This window comes from Manis javanica, chromosome 2 (assembly GCF_040802235.1).
Source record: "Manis javanica isolate MJ-LG chromosome 2, MJ_LKY, whole genome shotgun sequence".
NCBI classification, from domain to species: Eukaryota; Metazoa; Chordata; class Mammalia; order Pholidota; family Manidae; genus Manis; species Manis javanica.
Genome location: NC_133157.1, coordinates 185,159,299 through 185,179,399, shown reverse-complemented (window position 1 = coordinate 185,179,399; position 20,101 = coordinate 185,159,299). Strand labels below are relative to the sequence as shown.

The 20,101-nt window shown below is 36.2% G+C and overlaps 1 protein-coding gene across 5 annotated transcripts in view; it reads left to right on the top strand.

Moving 5' to 3' along the window:
• Positions 1 to 683: 683 nt before the first annotated feature.
• The window catches only part of ANKRD46 (ankyrin repeat domain 46), a 58,126-nt gene continuing 38,708 nt past the window's right edge, over positions 684 to 20,101 (top strand). Inside the window, exon 1 of one of the 5 annotated variants that reach the window (XM_036995511.2) lies at positions 684 to 794. The gene's annotated coding sequence lies outside the window, so the exon portion shown is untranslated. Of the gene's footprint in view, positions 832 to 11,184; positions 11,255 to 20,101 lie in introns of those variants that run through there. The other 4 variants (XM_036995514.2, XM_036995510.2, XM_036995513.2 and 1 more) reach the window with 4 other exon arrangements.

Below are 20,101 nucleotides of genomic sequence, written 5' to 3'. Positions count from 1 at the left end.
AAATCCTAACCATTTACATGACATTACCAGGAACAAACTGTTAGACTGAGTCATAGCTCTTGAGTGGTTGGACATGAGACATCCTAGAGGGTGGTTTGGCTGGGCAAGTAGTGTCCAGAGGAACTAGAATTCAGAAGAGGGATGATCACTGCAGAGGAAGTCTTCTTGGCTGGCACCAGAGTTGGTAAACTGAAAAAGAAAAAGTTTCCAGTAAATGAAATTTCCACTACCTACCACATTTTTAGTTTGGATGTATACATGTTGTATTTAGTCTGGAATCCTAAAAAGTGGAATATAAATATTCAAACTGTTTTGAAAAAAATAAAACCTTAGGATCATATTGTAGAATTAGAGCAATTAATCATTAGTTGCTATTACTAATATGTCCGTTTGGATTCTATGGAAGACTTAGGTAGTGGACAGTAACTTAACTGATGCCTACAGTTTTTAATAAAACTCTTCTTGCTCTGAGCCTTCATTAGCTGTGGGGGTGGCTTGTATATTTAGAGAATGACGTGAAAATTGCCAAGTGCTCCTGGACTCAGCTTGGAGAAACCTTTTCTTAGGTCGTCATTCGCTTCTCTCCTTGCCTCAGTTTTCGTACCGTTCCTAATTCGGAGCATCTTTTTCGGAGTTGCTGATTCAGAGCAGGCCGAGTCGCCGTGTGGGCCTCCCACCTCCAGGGGGCGCACGGACTCCGAGGAGCGAGGCCATTCTGGCTCAGTAGGGGCCCCGCTTGTCTCTGTGGCCGCGCCTCCCCTGCGTCCACAGCTGTCGCCTCTGCGGCCGCGAAGGTATTACCTCTGTCGCCTCCGGTCGGCCGAATCGGAGGTACCTGGGCCGGGGTTAGGCAGCCACAGGGCGGAAGCCGCTGACGCCTCCCCTGCGGACCCTGAAGCCCGGGGAGCCCCTACCCGGTCTGGTCGAGGGGCCCGAGGGGCGAGGCCGCCCTGGCTCCCTGCACCTCCGCGGCGGCCTGAGGGAGCCAGGCGGGGCGCGCGCGGCTGGGGTGGCGTCCTCGCGGGGCTGTGCTGGGAAAAGGCCTGCGGGGGTTCTTGGGTGCGTTAGCGGGCCAAGGCTATGGTTGTCCGCCTGAGGGTGTCAGCCTGGGCCGGCCGGCCGGCCGCGGCACTCAAGGGGCAGGTCGGCGCCGAAGCCCTCAGCGGGCTGCGCGCTGTTGGGCCTGGACGGAGACTGCGCTTTGGGGGCCTTAGCGCAGACGGTACCGGGACGGCACGGCGCCCGGAATCTAGGCGTAAACAGAAGCTGTTGAGGTGTGAGTGAGCTGTCCTGAATGGCACGTGGCCCCCGGGGCGGCCCGTGTTAACAGACTGCATTTTCCTTTTAATTAACAAGTGATGCGACGCAGGTTGTTTACTCTCCAGGTTTTCCAGTACAGTGCTCTGTCTTGAGAAAAAGGCATATTTATTCATTAAAACGTCCCACAGTTTTCAGAATTGGCTACTGAACATAATGAGGTAAAAAATACACCACTGCATGAGTAACACTTCTCACTCTAAAAATAAGTAACGGTACCAAGGACCTCCAGCTTCGAGAATTGTAATATCAGTGGTGTAGGAATTACAGTAATAGCTATTTTCAGTGCTTACTATATGTCATTGTGCTGAGTGCTTTAAATACCTAGTATCTTTTTATTTAATCCTTGCAGCAATCCATTCCATTTCCATTTTACAGCTAAGGAAACAGGCACAGTAAATCTATAAATTAACTTGCTCAAGGTAAGACAGCTAGCAAAGGGGAGCCTCATCTCTCTTATTCCATTGTTCCTGCTTTTGTTACCTTGACAAACATACTCTCTAAGATTTTTGTTTGTTTGATTTGATTTGTAGCCACAAGTGATTCCTCTCAGGCTTAATTTTATTGGTTATATGCAAGAGTCCTGTACCAACTCCTTTTTAGTTTAAAAGGAGTTTAATGAGAACAATGTTTTCTCATTAAGGATTATAGTGAAAATAAAGTTAAGCATGGACTAGGGCCTAAAACATTCCAGTACAATTTGATATGAAGTACAGTTGGGTTATCTGGTTGTTAATGACTTTCATTACTTTTCTTCATTACAGTTGACTCTGAACAACACTTGTTTATTTGAACTGCACAGGTCCACTTATACATGGATGTTTTCAATAAATATATTGGAAAAATTTTTGGAGATTGCAAATGATTTGAAAAAACTGGTAGATGAACTATATAACCTAGAAATATAGAAAAAAATTACAAAAAAGTTATGTCATGAATGCATAAAATATATGTAGATGCTAATCTGTTTTATCATTTATTACCATAAAATACACACAAATCTATTGTTAAAAGTTGAAATTTATCAAACTTACACACAGACTGTACATTGTAGTATTTGCAGGTGAGAGAAATATAAAAGATGCAGTGTTAAAACATAACTTCATAAAATTAACTAACACCATCTTGTAATAATTTCATAGCCACCTCCTTTTGCTCTTGCAGTGAGCTCAAGTGTTATAAGTATCTGCTTAAAACACCTTGTGACACTAATTTCCTCATGAGCAGTTCCTCTCCAGTAAATTGGATATCACAGTAAAAAGTGATCTTGAGGTTCTTGCAAATTTTTCATTGTGTTTAATGCAATGCTGTAAACCTTGAGTAACAACATGAGATCCACACGAAGTGCCACTAGTGAAGATGCTTGAAGTGCTCCCAAGAAGTAAAGTCATGACGTTACAAGAAAAAGTTGAATTGCTTACATGTACTGTAGATTGAGGTCTGCGGCTGCAGTTGCCCACTACTTCAAAATAAATGAATCCAGTGTAAGGACCATGTGAAAAAGAAGAGGAAATTTGTGAAGCTGTTGCTACAGCTACACCAGGAGGTGCAAAAACCCTGCACTTTTTGTGAAATACCTTTTTGTATCATATTGAAAATGCAGCTTTTATGTGGCTGCAGGATTGTTAGAAGAAAGTCATACCTATAGTATAGACTTTTAATATAATTCAAAAAAACCAAAATCATTATATAACAACTTGAAGCAAAAGGAAGGTGAAGATGTAAAACAAGAATTTAATGCCAGCAAAGGATCATTTGACAGTTTTAGAAAGAGATTTGGCTTAAAAAAATGTCAATTACAGGAGCAACAGCTTCTGCTGACCAAAAGGCAGTAGACAGAGTTCCCAGGCACTAGTAAGAAAATGAAGGAAAAAGGATCTCTGCCTGAACAAGTTTTTAATGCAGTCCCTATTCTAGAAAGAAAAAATTGCCACAAAGTACATTATTAGTAAGGAAGAGAAGTGAGCACCAAGATTTAAGGCAGAGTCAATCAAAGAAATCATGAGATTGTGGATATGGCAAAAAAGGGGAGGGGTGGAGGGGTGCGAAGGGATTCAAAATATGGATCTTGGAGAAATTCAAGACACCACACCAGAGGAGTTATCATCAAGAGGAAGATGACTTGATGGAAATGAGTGCTCCTGAACCAGTGCAATGAGGAAGAAGACGTCAAAGCAGTGCCAGAAAACAAACCAACATGAGACAATCTGGCAAAAGGGTTCCAGTTATTTAAGACTACTTGTGGCTTTTTTTTTTTACAACGTGGAACCTTCTATGATAACAGGTACTGAAATGAAAGCAAATGATAGTACCATATAGAGAAACGTTTTTAGAGAAATGAAAAAGCAAGAAAGTCAGTAGTTACAATGTTTTTCCATAAAGTTATACCAAGCGTGCATGTCGCTCCTGCCTCCTCTTCCACTTCCCACTCCTGAGACAGTATGACCAACCGCTCCACTTCCTCCTCTTCAGCCTACTCAACGTGAAGACGATGATGAAGACCTTTGTTACGCTCCCACTTAATGAATAATAAATAATCATCATGCCATACAGTTGATAAACTTACTGTTGTGCATGTCTGTCTTCATATGAAAATCTAATAACTATACAACAAGAATTGTTTGAGATATTTTTGAGTCATCACTATCACGTAAATATTCATTGTAGACATCATGTGCAAGACTTGTAAAGAAGTGAATAGCCTCTCCTTACATGGGCATAAGGTGGGTAATATTTAATATAAAAGTAATAATGTATTAGTTTTCCTACTGTTTCATAACTTTGCTTTCAAAGAATTATAGTACTGTACATTTTTCTCTGGTAGAGAAACTATCAGCTTGTCATCACAGGTAAGTGACTTTTAAAAAAATGTAACAGTGCTTCCAATTCTGCATTGTAAATATGACTGTAATACCTCATAAAAATTATGTAACCATTCATTCATTGGTGTATAGGCAAGGCTACCATAGGCAGTCACATTGCTGCTGCTTCATTATCAATACATGAATGATTATACCTATAAATGATTATGAATCTTTTCCTCATTATCTTTTTCTTTTGTCTAGTTTTAGTAATACAAACAACATCTACAATATTTTGTATCATGTAAGAATACTGATGTACATACTGGCAGACAGTTCATTTTCTAAATAGTGTAATCTTAATGGAATCAGTAAATATAATACAATATTGTAATATATTTTCCTTATGATTTTCTTGATATTTTCTCTAGCTTTATTGAAAGAATGCAGTATTTAATATATAACATACAAAATATGTGTTTATTGACTGTGTTATTGGTAAGACTTCTAGTCGACCGTGGACTATTAATAGTTAAGTTTTTGGGGTGTCAAAAAGTATATGTAGGTTTTCAACTGTGTACAATGTCAGTACCCTTAAGCCTGTGTTCAAGGATCAACTGTATTTGTGTTTTGATACCATTTTTAGGGAATTCACTTTGCCTTTGTAATATGAAGTAGTGCTGAAGGGAAATGAAAGATTTTTCAGTGACAGCCTGTTTCTTTGTAGAAAGAGGTTTGACCATTGGATTTAGCAATGCAGAAGTCACTGGTAACCATGCAAGAGCATTTTCAGGAGAAGAGTTTGGGAGAAAACCTGATAGGTGTGGTTATAAATAGAGAATAGGAGGAGAGGAATTAGAATCTGCAAGTCAGACAACTCTTTAGAGAAGGGTAGTTGTAAATTTTTCATGTACAGTTGACCCTTGAATAATGTGGGTTTAGGGATGCTGTCTCCCTATGCTTTCTGAAATCCATGTATAACTTTTGACTCCCCAGAAACTTAACTACTCACAACCTGCTGTTGACTATAAGCCATACTGGTAACATACGCAGATGACTAACATATACTTTGTATGTTATATGTATCATATACTATCTTTTTAAAGTCAGCTAGAGAAAAGAAAATGTTTTTTCAAATTGTCACAAATCTACAAAAATATTTCCAATATAGTTATTGAAAAATACTTGCATTTATGTGGACCCATTCAGGTCATACTTGTGTTCAGTGGTCAACTGTATAAATTATTTGAAAGCACTGTAGTCATTTCTACAGGAAATAATTGTATTTCTAGCTTCAGCTACTTAACAACTAGACTTGGATTATTTTATCAATGACTGGTCAAAGTAAAATAACTATGCCACTACTACTGATAATAGTAATATATTATTAACCTTCAAAACCAATTCACAATGAAGTTTGTCCTTTTTACTATTACATTTCAGGGCTCATAAAGTGCTTGGGTGGAGTATGTTCCTTTGTCACTTACCTTTGTTCTTTAAGTAAAAAATTAACTTAGAAGTGCTACAAACTGCATTAAAAAAAATGCACACAGAAATTGAGTACCAGGGTTTATTTTGAAGTATGCTGTCTCAGTATTAAGAACTGACTGTGCTGGTATGCATCATGCTTATTATAAGAATTGATTCATGAGTAGCAAAATAAAACTACACTTGTCTGTTAACTACTTACAAAACATTAAGACTCAATCATTGAAGGTCAATAATTGGGTTAAATAAGGTGGCATGGTTTAGAAAGGGAGTAAATGCAAAAAGCAGTTTTTATCTGAAGATATGAAGAGTAATACTGTTGGGTACTAATGAGAAAGAAAAGGGAGGAATGGGTTCCAGGTAGACAGCCAGTCATGTCCATTACAGTGGCTCTGGGCATACAAGGAAATGAAAAACATAGTTGGTTTTAGATTAAATAGCACATTAAGTTCATGATCTAGCACATGGCAATAATTGGGGAAAAAAGCCCAAAAAGATATAGACAGAGCAATAAATAAGGTAAACATCTCTATGAAGTAGAAGCACAATGTGATGATGGGAGCTGTAACAATTCTGGAAGTGGGCAGTGATAGCCAAGCATATGGCTCCTGGGTAATGAGGATTAAAAGTGTTCCACACAAGACAGGACTGGAGTAAGGTTATGGCTTAAAGTCAGGGCCTTGGATTGAGATTCCCTAAGCATAAAAGGAAACCAGATAAAACTGTCCTTAACTGCTGCAGAAATCTAGTGGCTTAAAGAAGCTGTACCTGGCCATATGGGGGGACACAATCTCACAGACAGAAACGAAACCAGACTTTATCTCAGTGACTGGATCTGTAAGAGCTCCAGTATCTCAGAGACAAGAGCTCAGACTTACCTTTCATAAGACCTAGATCTGAACTGCATTCCCAGGAAGCAAGGCAGAGGCAACTGTATGAGAGGGTAAGCATGAGAAAGGAGAAATGGAGATCAAAAACAAATAAATAAATATTTCTCCCAAAGTAGCTTGCAGCAAAAATTCCAAAATGATTTGAAAGTGATTCAATGTTAAGAAAAACCCATCCAATAATACTGACATTGGAATACAGATTCAGTCCTGATGTAAAAATTATAGAAACCATTCAGCAGACTTAAAAATATCTTTGTGCTAAAAGAGTAAAGAGATGTTTATTAAAAATGAACAGTAAATCATGAAACAAGTAACAGCAACAGATGGTTATGAAAAAGCAATTAGATAAATGAATTTAGAAGAGAGCTGCAACTAGAATGTAGCACAGAAAAACATTTTCTTAAAATAAAGGATAAATTTAGTTTCCAATATCTATCCAATAGGAAGATACGGTTGAGAAGCAATATTTGGAGAGAGAGTGAGAATTCTCCAGATTTCAAGAAAGGCATGAGTGCTTAGATTACAAATACTTTCTGAATTCCAAGCAGGATAAATCAGTCCCCTTAAATAGATCCCAGTGAAACTGTAGAACATTAAGGATAAAGTGAAAAATTTTAAACTAAACAAAAAGAAAAAGACAATCTTTACACAAGAACAGCAATTAGATTGAAGCAGACATCTAGCAATAATAGATGCCAGGAAACAATAGAGCAATAGATTCACAATGCTGAGGGGAAGTAACTGGAAACTGCAACCTTATAATCACCTGAACTGTTATTCAAGAGTGGAGAGAAAAAGCTATTTGTAAAAAATAGTTTACTACTCACAGTTCCTCACTAAAAGAACTAAAGGATGAACTTCGGCCAGAAGAGTGAATCCAGAGGGGTGGCGAGGATGTCTTTTTGAAAAGAGTGATTCAGTTGATGAAATGTTACTAAATTTAGTTAGTTGTTTTTTTTAAGTTTGAGGGGTTTGGGAAGGATTTTTTTAAAGGTAAAGCTAAAACTGGACAATCATGAAATGGAGTGTTCTCTGGTGGTTATGGTGTGCTCTGGTCATTAAAATTACCATAAGTTTATTATAAAATTTGTAAAATTATAAATTCATAAAATTCTGAATAATTACATAAGAAAAATTAACATGAATGTCAAAAATTTTTAAATAACCAGTTGAAGGGATGAAATATAATCAATAGCTTCTAAGTCAATACAGAGGAATGAGGAGAATGTAGGAAAAAATAATACTGCAGATAGTAGGCAAGAAAAAAAAAGATGATAGAAAACACACATAACATGGTGGAAATAAGTCCAAACAGGTAAGAAATCACATGTAATTTGATTAAATTTACCTCTGGGGGGAAAAAAAAACAGTTAAAAAGCAATCTAGTTTCTTACTGCTTACAAGACACACACCTGAAACAAAACTACACAGAAAGGTTGAGAGACATGTTCCCCCAAAATTAAAACCATAGAAGGGTAGTGTAGTAATATCATTAATGTCTAATGTTGAATCAAGAAAGAATAGGTCTAAAATGCACACTAATAAAAGGAATAATCCTTCAGGAATAGACCAGTTATGTATGTACCTAAATAAGCATTGTCTCAAAATATAAGGCAAAATTTGATGAGATTACGGAAAGAGTTGATAAATCTACAATCACAATAAAAGATTTTAACACTTTTCAGAAATCAATATATCAGATGGCAAAAAAACTGGACAAATATAGAACATTTCCACAACAAAATTAACAAGGCTTATCAAGTGGATTTATGCATATAGGTTAGAATCCTGTCTTTAATATTTTATACATTTTCAGATATATGTGGCACATTAACCAAAAGAAAGTCAATAAATTTAAATAAATACCTGGTCTACTGACCATTTTCTTTTGCCACAATGCAAATAAATTAGAAATTTAGAAAGAGTTTCAAATACCATGTTTGGGTCTTTAAGATGCATTTCTGCTTAACAGGCTAAAAGGATATCATAGAAATTATATAATATTTAAACTGCTCTAAAATACTACATATAAAAACCAGTGGAATCCAGCTTAGTACTTCAATGTAAATTTATAGCAATAAGCAAAATTTATTAAAAGGTAAAATTAAAAGTGAGTTAAGGATATAAATCAATAAAGTAAGAAAACCACATGTGAAACTTCAAGTGGCAAAAAGAAATGGAACAATGGAAATCAACAAAAGAGAAACCAGAAGCAATAAAACAATAGAACTGGTTCTTTAAAAAAACTAAGCAAACTTCTACCAGTAGTGATCGAGGAAAGGTAAAAACACCAACAGCATCAGAAACTAAAAAGTAAACAATACAAATGTAAAGTTCTGTTAGTCATGAAAATATATAATGAATAACTGTGCTAATAAATTTGGAAACTACTAAGTTTAAAATAACAGTGTTTGAGGATCAGGTATTCATGCTCAGAGTCTTTTAGTCAAGATTTTATCCAGGGCTGCAGTCATCTGAAGGCTTGACTGGGTCTGGAGGATCTTGTCCAAGACAGCTCACTCACATGACTACTGACAGAAAGCTTCAGTTTATTGTTGGCCACTGGCAAAGGGCTTCAGTTCCTCAGGAGCCACTCTGTAGTACTGCGTGGGTGTCCTCATTAAATGGCATCTTGCTTCCTTCTGAGTGAGTGATCCCTGAGAAGGAAGGAGAAGGCTGTGTTGTATTTTATGAGCTTTCCTGGAGGCCATATCACCATACTCTCTTTGTTAGAAATAAGTTAGTAAGCCTGTAGTCAAGGGAAGAGGATTTAAGCACCTCTTAAAGGAAGGTATATCAAAGAATTTTGTGAGCATGTTTTTAAACTACCACAGTATATGTATGTAAGTGATACTATTGATAGAAGATTCAAGAGAAGCTATAGATGTATTACTAGAACTAGTAAGAGTTCAACAAGGTTGCTCATGTGAATACACATACATGGTCAATATCATTTCTAGTAATAGTAATAACCAAATAAAAACTAATAAAAACCCCAATTATAGCTGAAATAAAAGCAATAAGTTATGTAAATACTTATAAAAGATGTACAAGACCTTCATGAGAAAAATTATAAAAATTTGTTGAGAGCAAAGAATTCCTAGGTATTCCATGTTTGAGGATGGTATGACTCACTGTAGTAAACAAAAATTTCCTTATAATTTTTGTGATACATGACAAAGTGATCCTCACATTCAGGTGGAACAAAATGGTAAATAAATGTTATGATAATTTTGAAGAACAAGGTTAGGTAACTTGTCATACAAGATATCAACTATTATAAAGCCAAACTAATTAAGACAGGATGGTGTTGGCACATGTATTTTCCATAGACGATTACTACGGAATAGAAAGCCAGAAATTGACATATATAAACAGCAATTTGTTATATGTTAGAACTACATTGTTCAGTACAGTACCTGTAACCACATAGAGACATTTAAAATTTAAGTGTGTGGTGCCTAGTGTTAGTAACTGCAATTCTAGTTCTCAACATTCTTGTGTGCTAGTATTTAGTGCAGTTTTAAAGTAATTCTCATGATACATCTTTGTGGAATTTGGGGGTATTTTTAAAAATCTTGCATATTTTTCCTTGGGATGTATGAAAGGAGTTACAAGTTCCATTATAATTTCAAAGTAAATGAATGTTGCATGTGTTTTAAAAAAGTGCTTTTCTGTGTTTCCATAATCTCAAGGGGAGTAAGAAAATCGTCAAAGCAAATTTATTCTATTACAAAAATAATTGTAACTATTTCTGAGACTTTTCAGAATAAGCAAAATATGAAAGTGACAGTATTGAAATTGATTCAGGTAACCCTGGTGAAATTGAGGTGAGAGATTGCAAATTATTTTTAACATAAGCTAAACCTCATTTTCAGTGATGAAATTGCAGTTTCTGCAAAAATAAAGAAGTAATTAAAAGAAGAGAGAGGTCTCAAGAGATGAAACAGTTTGAAGATGGAGTCAGAAAATGTGGAGTTACATTACTGTTGTAACCCCTAGTTAATATAAAGAGGTTTTTCAGCAGTTGGAAAAATTTGCACAAAAAATATGCTCACAACTCATTTGTAATCCTAGTAATGCTTTTGAAAAAAACTCAAATTTATTTTTCCTTTTCAACTTTCTTATAAGTTTTCTTTGGTTTTATGTGGTTTAGCTTTAGATATTTCACTTCATTTTTCTGCAAACACATGACAATGTATGCTTAACTTACTTTTATTAATTTATATTTTATTTGATGTTCTGAAATGTTTTTTTAAACTTGAGATGTATTGGGTATTTAATTTTACTTGTTAAAACATGAATTCTGAATCAAAAAAGATAAAATACAGTTTTAATGCTGTTTCCATATTACATAAAATAAGTGTTAAGATTCCCATATTGTCTAGATGTAGGTCATGGGAAAGGCAGTATGGCACAGAGAAGGTGAATTATAGCATCTTACTATACTGATGGACAGTGATTGCAGTGGGGTCGGGGGCGGGGGAGGGAACTTGATAATATGGGTGAATGTGGAAATCACAGTGTTGCTCATGTGAAACCTTCATAAGATTGTATATCAGTAATACCTTAATTAAAAAAAAAAGCCTGGAAAGAAACACATCAAAATGTTTGTAGTGGCTATTTATGAAATAGTACAGATTAGGGACATTTTATTTTCTATTTTGTATTTTTCTTTGTCTTCCCAATTATCCACAGTGGCTTGCGTTGCTTTCATATATGAGGAAAACTCTTTATCAACACTTTTTTTAAGCCCAGGTAATTATGATCAAGTATATACAATTAGATTCCCAAAGCAAAAATAATTTCAGGTTGCTAAAAAATAAATGATGGCTCATCTGTAAAAAAAAAAAAAAGTGATACCTCAGCAAAGCTGTAAAAATTTTTTTACAGTAGTAAAATAAACTCACTTTGCATGTAAGTAATCTAAACTTTGACACAGTAAACACAATAGTCACATCTTCATTATTAGGTAAGCAGAGAGGTCAGACTGACCATTAGAAACATATTTACAGTTCAGGCTTTAATTTTTGAATCTGATCTTTTTGATGATTCTGCCTCAAATCTGTGTTAAAAGCTTATTATTTTTGTCTGAAAGTTCTGGGTTAAAAAAAAACATACCTATATTGTCATTTTGCTTTAGTCTTTAATTTCTGTCTAGCATGTACCTTTATGGAAGGAATAAAAAAGTGTTGGTTTATTTCTAAGCAATTCCTACTTGTTGGGCATTCTTAAAAGACATTCAAAGAGTAGTCATATGAGCATGATTTCTCTTTAAATATATTATCAGTTTTATTGGGCCATACATACTTTGTTACTTTCTTTGGTCAGCTTCAATTAGTGTTTCTATTTGCATCATCACCATTTAGGCATTTATGTTTGTTACAGAAAATACTGGAAAATCTGGGCTGGGTTACTGATGGAAGAACCAAGTGGCACTTGGAGGTCTTGGAGTGTTGAGATTTTATTTTACACCGTGGGCTCAGAGGGGAAATCTCAAGGAGAGCAATTTATGTTATTTTGATATGTGGCATTTTGGCATGTGCAGGGCAAAAGAAGAGCCTGGAGGAGGGGAGGAGGCAGCTGGGAGTGCTTTGCCAACTGGAGGAAAAAAGCGGTTTGCTGACCTTGACGGCTGTGTTGAATATTTTCCTTATCATGCTAACTTTCAGACTCCATTGAACAACTATGTTTGAATGCATACTTCCCATTTTGGACCAAAATTTGGACATTCATGTAACAAAAAATGTGTCAAATGAGCACTTAGTATGTAATAGTCAGTCATGTTGAACAAGATAGACAAGCTCCCTTCAAGAGTTTACATTCAAAGGAGATTTACAGTAAATGACTAATGAAAAATAAGAAAATTACAGGTTGTGGTAAGAGCCAGGAATGAAACAGGGTGAAGTGAAAAGTAATTTGTGGAGATAAGTACATGTGAGCTGAGTGCTGAGAATGAGCCAAATGAGTGAGAATGTATTCAGGGGAAATTCCTGCCAAATGTCAGAAGAGTAAGTGCAAAAGCCCAGAGGCAGTAAAGAGATTCAGGAAGGCAAGTGAGGCTAGTGTATAACAATAAAGAGAGCAGATGGTTAAAGATGAAATTAGATAGGAGGAGCAAAATCATTCAAGGCTTTTTTGGTCATGATAAAGATTTTGAATCTTTAAAAAAATACATTGGGTACCATTGACTTATTTAAAGCAGGGGAATGACATGAAATTGTATTTTTAAAAGACTTTTTTTTCTGTGTGGAGAATGAATTGTAGAGAGGTCAAAGTGGAAATACAGAATAGCTAAGTTTATTATAGTAGGCTATGTGAAAGCTAATATTATAGTAGGCTACATGGACTATGGGAGCCACTAAAAATTTCCTTAGCTCAGAAGTGGTGTTCTTAAAGCATGGAATGAGAAAGTGAACATAGCAACCTAACTAGATGTTCTGGGATGGTGGTGACAGCAGAGAACTGAGACTGAGAGGTCCAATTAGGAAGGCATTGGAAAGCTTCATGTATAAAGTTGTTTGTTAGAGCTGGAATTATGAGTAGAAGCAATGTGAATAGAAAGGAAAAGAATTGAGAGACAGTGAAAGAAGGAAGAGGTGATAGGACTTTGTGTCTGATTCAGTGTCAGGAGAAAAGAAGGCATCAAGGATGATAATTAGAAGCCTGAGTTTCTAGGGAGATATTAGTGTCATTGACAAATTTGGAGGAGTGTCTTGGTTGGGGTGTATATATGGAGGGTTGGATTGTAGATGTGATGCCGAGGTATCTAGATAGACTAGGTAGGCAAGATGTCTAGACACGATTGTTCATAGAACTGCCCTTTGTAGTCATGTGCCAACATACGCTATTGTTACTACCTCATTGTATTTCTCTTGCTCACTGCCCTTGCAGAGTACCAAACCCTTAAGAGTTACTGTCATCATCACCCCCAGACCTCCTGCAGGTTGTTACCTCCTCTAAACTGTTACCAAGATGTGGACATTCATTTACTCTTAATTCAAGCTGAACTTTTTAAACGGAAATTTTTACTAGGAAACCAATAAACCCAGCATCTTGTATTTGTATATTTCATTATGGTTTTCAAAGTTCTTCTGTACAAAAATTTTTACTAGGAAACCAATAAACCCAGCATCTTGTATTTGTATATTTCATTATGGTTTTCAAAGTTCTTCTGTACAAAAACACTGTGGCAGATAGGGCAGATATTATCCCAGTTTTGCAAATTAGGAAACTGAGGCTCATAGGGGGTTGACCTCTCAAGATCATACCCTAGAAAATGTCAGAGTCAGAACCTAAGATACAAATATTTTGATTTGGTGTCTAATCCTCAGTGCTAAGAATAAATTTTGATAAATTTACAGAACACGTGTCTCTTGATTCAAGTCTTTAGGTCTGCCTTTTCTTTTTATATCATATGATCACCTAACTGGTTATTTTTCCTAGCTTCCAACTTGTCTGCATTGAGAAGGCAGTGGTACCTTTGGGTTAGCAGAATCCTGATGCTGAGATTTGATCCAGTTCTCAATTCCTTCTGGAAGTTGTTTTTACTCTTTCCTCCAGTTAGGAGTCCCCTTAGGCTTCCCCTCTGACTTTATACATATGCTTGCCCTTGCTTCTTTAAGTCCTGGTCCTCTAAATGGGGAAGTCATTTTCTTCCCTGGTGAAAGTAAGGAGCCATAGAAGGAACGAGAAACTGGCTGAAGAGATTTAGGAACAGTTGTGCAGAAAGATTTCTTCATGCTTGAGGTAGCCAATAGAGGGAAAGGAAAGCTTAGAGATGAAAACAGGAGACATTTCATTAGGTGAGAGAGAGGATGGAAAAAGTGGAAGATCCAAAGGTAGTTGTCAGGGAGTAATGTGTTAAGATCTAGGTGGTGGAACCAAGTTCTAATGGACTAAGTCCAAATAAGGATGATTGAAGTGAAGTGGAAATAAAGATAGGTGACAATGAGAAGTTTGAAGAATTCTCGAGTTAATTATTAAGTGACAAATTATAGACATGAAACCAATAAAATAAAATATAAAAATAAAATTCAGACCAGAGAATATGGAGGGACAGTTAATGGTATGAAAAGACAGCATATTTGGTAAAATTATTTTAGATTTATTTGAATTAGTATCACTGGGGGAGACATCCTCAAATATCAGTGGAAAGTTTGTTACTTTGAACTTAAACATTTGACTTTGTTTATATATGTCTCTTTTTACACTTTTCTACAATTTAAGATGTTAAACATTTCATCCTGTTTTCCCAAATCCAAAGCTTATGAATTCTGAAACTAGTTTGTTTCATTTATCTAAGAAATTTGTTATCCCAATCTATGTTTGAAGATAATCATCTTTCAATAGAATTTTAAAGAATAATTTTCCAATCATAATTATCTTTCTTTTACATTGTATGCAAGGACACAAGTCTGGAGTACAAGGACAAAAGTTAAAAGTAGCAATTGTTCAAAATTTTTTTAAAAACGAACTCTTCCTAACAGTTTTATAGTACATCATGCCCCATCTACAGGTCATATAGAAAAAAATGTTTTGAAATGAAAACTTTTACCATATCATTCCCAATCTCCTTAGCATTTGTCATAGACCAAATGATAAAATATTAAATAATTTTAAAAGATTTAAAATAAGGATCAGAAGGAAAATGGAGCTTGTATTTGCTGAAACTAGCAAGCAATTTTAATTGACAGTGTTAAGAAAAAACCTCCATTGAAAAGATATTTCCTGGAAAAGCAGTGAATCTGGAAAAGCCATGTAGCTATTACAAGTTGAAATCCTTACCCACTAACCACTTTTTCCCATGTTGGTCACAATGACCTGGTAGGTCTCTGGGCAGTCTGTAAAAATAGTTCCGTGGGGAACTGAAAGGTTCCCTAGAACTTTCAGTACTTAGTAGGAGAGTCTGGGGGTGAAGGAGGGGAGGGGGTTGGTCTCAGTCGGAAAGAGGATTGCTGTAATTCATTGCTCTGGCTCCACTTGGAATTACGTTCTATTGAAGAAACAATCAGACTGCTGATTCAGCTCTACTTAAGAATACTGGTTTTCTCACTTGTTGCTCCACTGCGTAGATTCTTAAGTGGCAACATGAGAAATGATACTGCCAAAAAATACAGCTAATGTCTGTAATCCTTTACTTATTTTTATCCTCATAAACTAGGCTAGAAAACCTAGTTGGCGGTGAGGTGGGGGGAATTGCAATTCTCTTTCTTGAATCTAGGGCCATTTCTAAGCATATAATTCTCTATTCTTTTCTCTCTGGGTATCAAAAGATGCCTCCCCAAAATAATGTACTACCAGTCCAAAGAGAGGAGAACAGCAGAAGAGCCAAAGACTCCCTTTAAAGCCTGAGAACTCCTTAATTCTTATAAGGACACATTAGTTGCTTCCTATGAAATGTCTCATCCTTAAATCTTTTTTTTTAATTTTTAAAATTAAAAAATAAAGTTTTATTTTGGTATCATTAATGTACAATTACTTGAACATTATGATTACTAGACTCCCCCTATTATCAAGTCCACACCACATACCCCATTATACTCACTGTCCATCAGCATAGTCAGATGCTATAGAATCATTACTTGTCTTCTCTGTGTGTACTGCCTTGCCCGTGTTCCCCCCACCCCCGCTACATTATCTGTGCTAATCTTAATGCCCCTTTTCCCCCCTTATCCCTCCCTTCCCACCCTTCCTCCCCAGTCCCTTTCCCGTTAGTAACTGTTAGTCCATTCTTGGGTTCTGTGAGTCTGCTGCTGTTTTCTTCCTTCAGTTTTTTCTTTGTTCTTATACTCCACAGATGAGTGTAATCATTTGATACTTGTCTTTCTCCGCCTGACTTGTTTCACTGAGCATAATACCCTCTAACTCCATCCATGTTGTTGCAACTGGTAGGATTTTTTCTCTCTTTTTTTTTTTTTTCTACACTTTCTCAAAGATTCCTTATTTGAATTAAACTTTCAACCTGGTGAATTTTACAACTTGTGATTGTTATATGATCAGATTTTTAAAAAATTTTTTCTTAAGGTGTGATTGATATACACTCCTATGAAGGTTTCACATGAAAAAACAATGTGGTTACTACATTTACCCATATTATCAAGTCCCCACCCATACCCCAATGCAGTCACTGTCTATCAGTGCAGCAAGATGCCACAGATCCACTCTGTGCCTTCTTGGTGCTACACTGTTCTCCCCGTGATCCCCACACCATGTGTAGTAAACATAATAGCACTCAATCCCCTTCTCCCTCCCTCCCCCCACTCTCCCACAACCCTCCCCTTTGGTAACCACTAGTTCATTCTTGGAGTCTCTGAGTCTGCTGCCATTTTGTTCCTTCAGTTTGGCTTCATTGTTATATTCCACAAATGAGGGAAATCATAATTTGCATTTGTCTTTCTCTGCCTGGCTTATTTCACTGAACATAACATCCTCCAGCTCCATCCATGTTGCTGCAAATGGTAGGATTTGTTTCTTTCTTATGGCTAAATAGTACTCCATTGTGTATATGTACCACACCTTCTTTATCCACTCATCTACTGGTGGACACTTAGGTTGCTTCCATTTCTTGGCTATTGTAAATAGTACTGAGATAAATGTAAGTGTGCGTATCTCTTTTTCAAACTGGGCTACTGCATTCTTACGGTAAATTCCTAGGAGTGGAATCCCTGGGTCAAATGGTATTTCTACTTTTAGTTTTTTGAGGAACCTCCATACTGCTTTCCACAATGGTCAGACTAGTTTACATTCCCACCAGCAGTGTAGGAGGGTTCCCGTTTCTCCATATCCTCGCCAACATTTGTTGTTGTTTGTCTTTTGGATGGTGGCCATCCTAAATGGTGTGAGGTGATATCTCATTGTGGTTTTAATTTGCATTTCTCTGATGATTAGCGATAGGAGCCTGTTGGCCATCTGAATTTCTTCTTTGGAGAACTATCTGTTCAGCTCATCTGCCCATTTTTTAATTGGTTTATTTGCTTTTTGTTTGTTGAGGTGCATGAGCTCTTTATATATTTTGGATGTAAACCCCTTATCGGATATGTCATTTATGAATATATTCTCTCATACTGTAGGATATCTTTTTGTTCTACTGATGGTGTCCTTTGCTGTACAGAAGCTTTTTTAGTTTGATATAGTCCCACTTGTTCATTTTTACTTTTGTTTCCCTTGCCTGGGGAGATATGTTCATGAAGAAGTCAATCATGTTTATGTCCAAGAGATTTTTGCCTATGTTTTTTTCTAAGAGTTTTATGGTATCGTGACTTATATTCAGGTCTTTGATTCATTTTGAGTTTACTTTTGTGTATGGAGTTAGACAGTGATCCAGTTTCATTCTCTTACATGTAGCTGTCCAGTTTTGCCAGCACCAGCTGTTGAAGAGGCTGTCATTTCCACATTATATATCCATGTCCATTATCGTATATTAAATGACCATATATGTTTGGGTTAATGTCTGGAGATTCTGTTCTGTGTCACTGGTCTGTGGCTTGTGCCAGTACCAAATCGTCTTGATTACTGTGGCTTTGTAGTAGAGCTTGAAGTTGGGAAGCGAGATTCCCTCCTGCTTTATTCTTCCTTCTCAGGATTGCTTTGGCTATTCGGGGTCTTTTGTGGTTCCATATGATTTAGAACTATTTGTTCCAGTTCTTGAAGAATGCTGTTGGTATTTTGATAGGGATTGCATTGAATCTGTAGATTGCTTTAGGCAGGATGGTCATTTTCACAGTATTAATTCTTCCTAGCCAAGAGCATGGGATGAATTTACATTTATTACTTTATTATTACATTATTATTCTTTAATTTCTCTTAAGAGTGTCTTGTAGATTTCAGGGTATAGGTCTTTCACTTCCTTGGTTAGGTTTATTCCTAGGTATTTTATTCTTTTTGATGAAATTTTGAATGGAATTGTTTTCCTGATTTCTCTTTGTGCTAGTTCATCATTAGTGTGTAGTAGTGCAACAGATTTCTCTGTATTAATTTTGTATCCCGCAACTTTGCTGAATTCAGATATTAGATCTAGTAGTTTTGGAGTGAATTCTTTAGGGTTTTTTATGTATAGTATCATGTCATCTGCAAACAGTGACAATTTGACTTCTTCCTTGCAAATCTGTATGCCTTTTATTTCTTTGTGTTGTCTGATAGCCATGGCTAGGACTTCCAGAACTATGTTGAATAGAAATGGGGACAGACAGTGGGCATCCTTGTCTTCTTCCCCATCTTAAAGGAAAACCTTTCAGCTTCTCGCTGTTAAGTAAATTGTTGGCTGTGGGTTTGTCATATATGGCCTTTATTGTGTTGAGGTACTTGCCCTCTGTACCCATTTTGTTGAGAGTTTTTATCATGAATGGATGTTGAATTTTGTCGAATGCTTTTTCAGCATCTATGGAAAAGATCATGTGGTTTTTGTCCTTCTTTTTGTTGATTTGGTGGATGATGTTGATGGATTTTCGAATGTTGTACCATCCTTGCATCCCTGGGATGAATCCCACTTGATCATGATGGATGATCTTTTTGATGTATTTTTGAATTCGGTTTGCTAATATTTTGTTAAGTATTTTTGCATCTACGTTCATCAGGGATATTGGTCTGTAGTTTTCTTTTTTGGTGGGGTCTTTGTCTGGTTTGGTATTAGGGTGAAGTTGGCTTCATAGAATGAGTTTGGGAGTATTCCCTCCTCTTTTATTTTTTGGAAAACTTTAAGGAGAATGGCTATTATGTCTTCTCTGTATGTCTGATAAAATTCCGAGGTAAATCCATCTAGCCCGGGGGGTTGTTCTTGGGTAGTTTTTTGATTACCGATTCAATTTTGTTGCTGGTAATTGGTCTATTCAGATTTTCTGTTTCTTCCTAGGTCAGTCTTAGAAGGTTGTGTTTTTCTAGAAAGTTGTCCATTTCTTCTAGGTTATCCAGTTTGTTACCATATAATTTTTCATAGTATTCTCTCATAATTCTTAGTATTTCTGTGGTGTCCATTGTGATTTTTTCCTTTCTCATTTCTGATTCTGTTTATGTGTATAGACTCTCTTCTTTTCTTGATAAGTCTGGCTAGGGGTTTATCTATTTTGTTTATTTTCTCAAAGAACCAGCTCCTGCTTTCATTGATTCTTCTATTGTTTTATTCTTCTCCATTTGATTTATTTCTGCTTTAATCTTTATTATGTCCCTCCTTCTACTGACTTTGGGCCTCATTTATTCTTCCTTTTCTAGTTTCATTAATTGTGAGTTTAGACTGTTCATTTGGGATTGTTCTTCTTTCCTGAGGTAGGTCTGTATTGCAATATATTTCCTTCTTAGCGCGGCCTTTGCTGTGTCCCACAGATTTTGTGTTGTTGAATTATTGTTATCATTTGTCTCCATATATTGCTAGATCTCTGTTTTTATTTGGTTATTGATCCATTGATTATTTAGGAGCATGTTATTAAGCCTCCTTATGTCTGTCAGCCTTTTCATTTTCTTTGTGTAATTTATTTCTAGTTTCATACCTTTGTGATCTGAGAAGGTGGTTGGTACAATTTCAATGTTTTTGAATTTACTGAGGTTCTTTTTGTGGCCTAGTATATGATCTATTCTTGAAAATGTTCCATGTACACTTGAGAAGAATGTGTA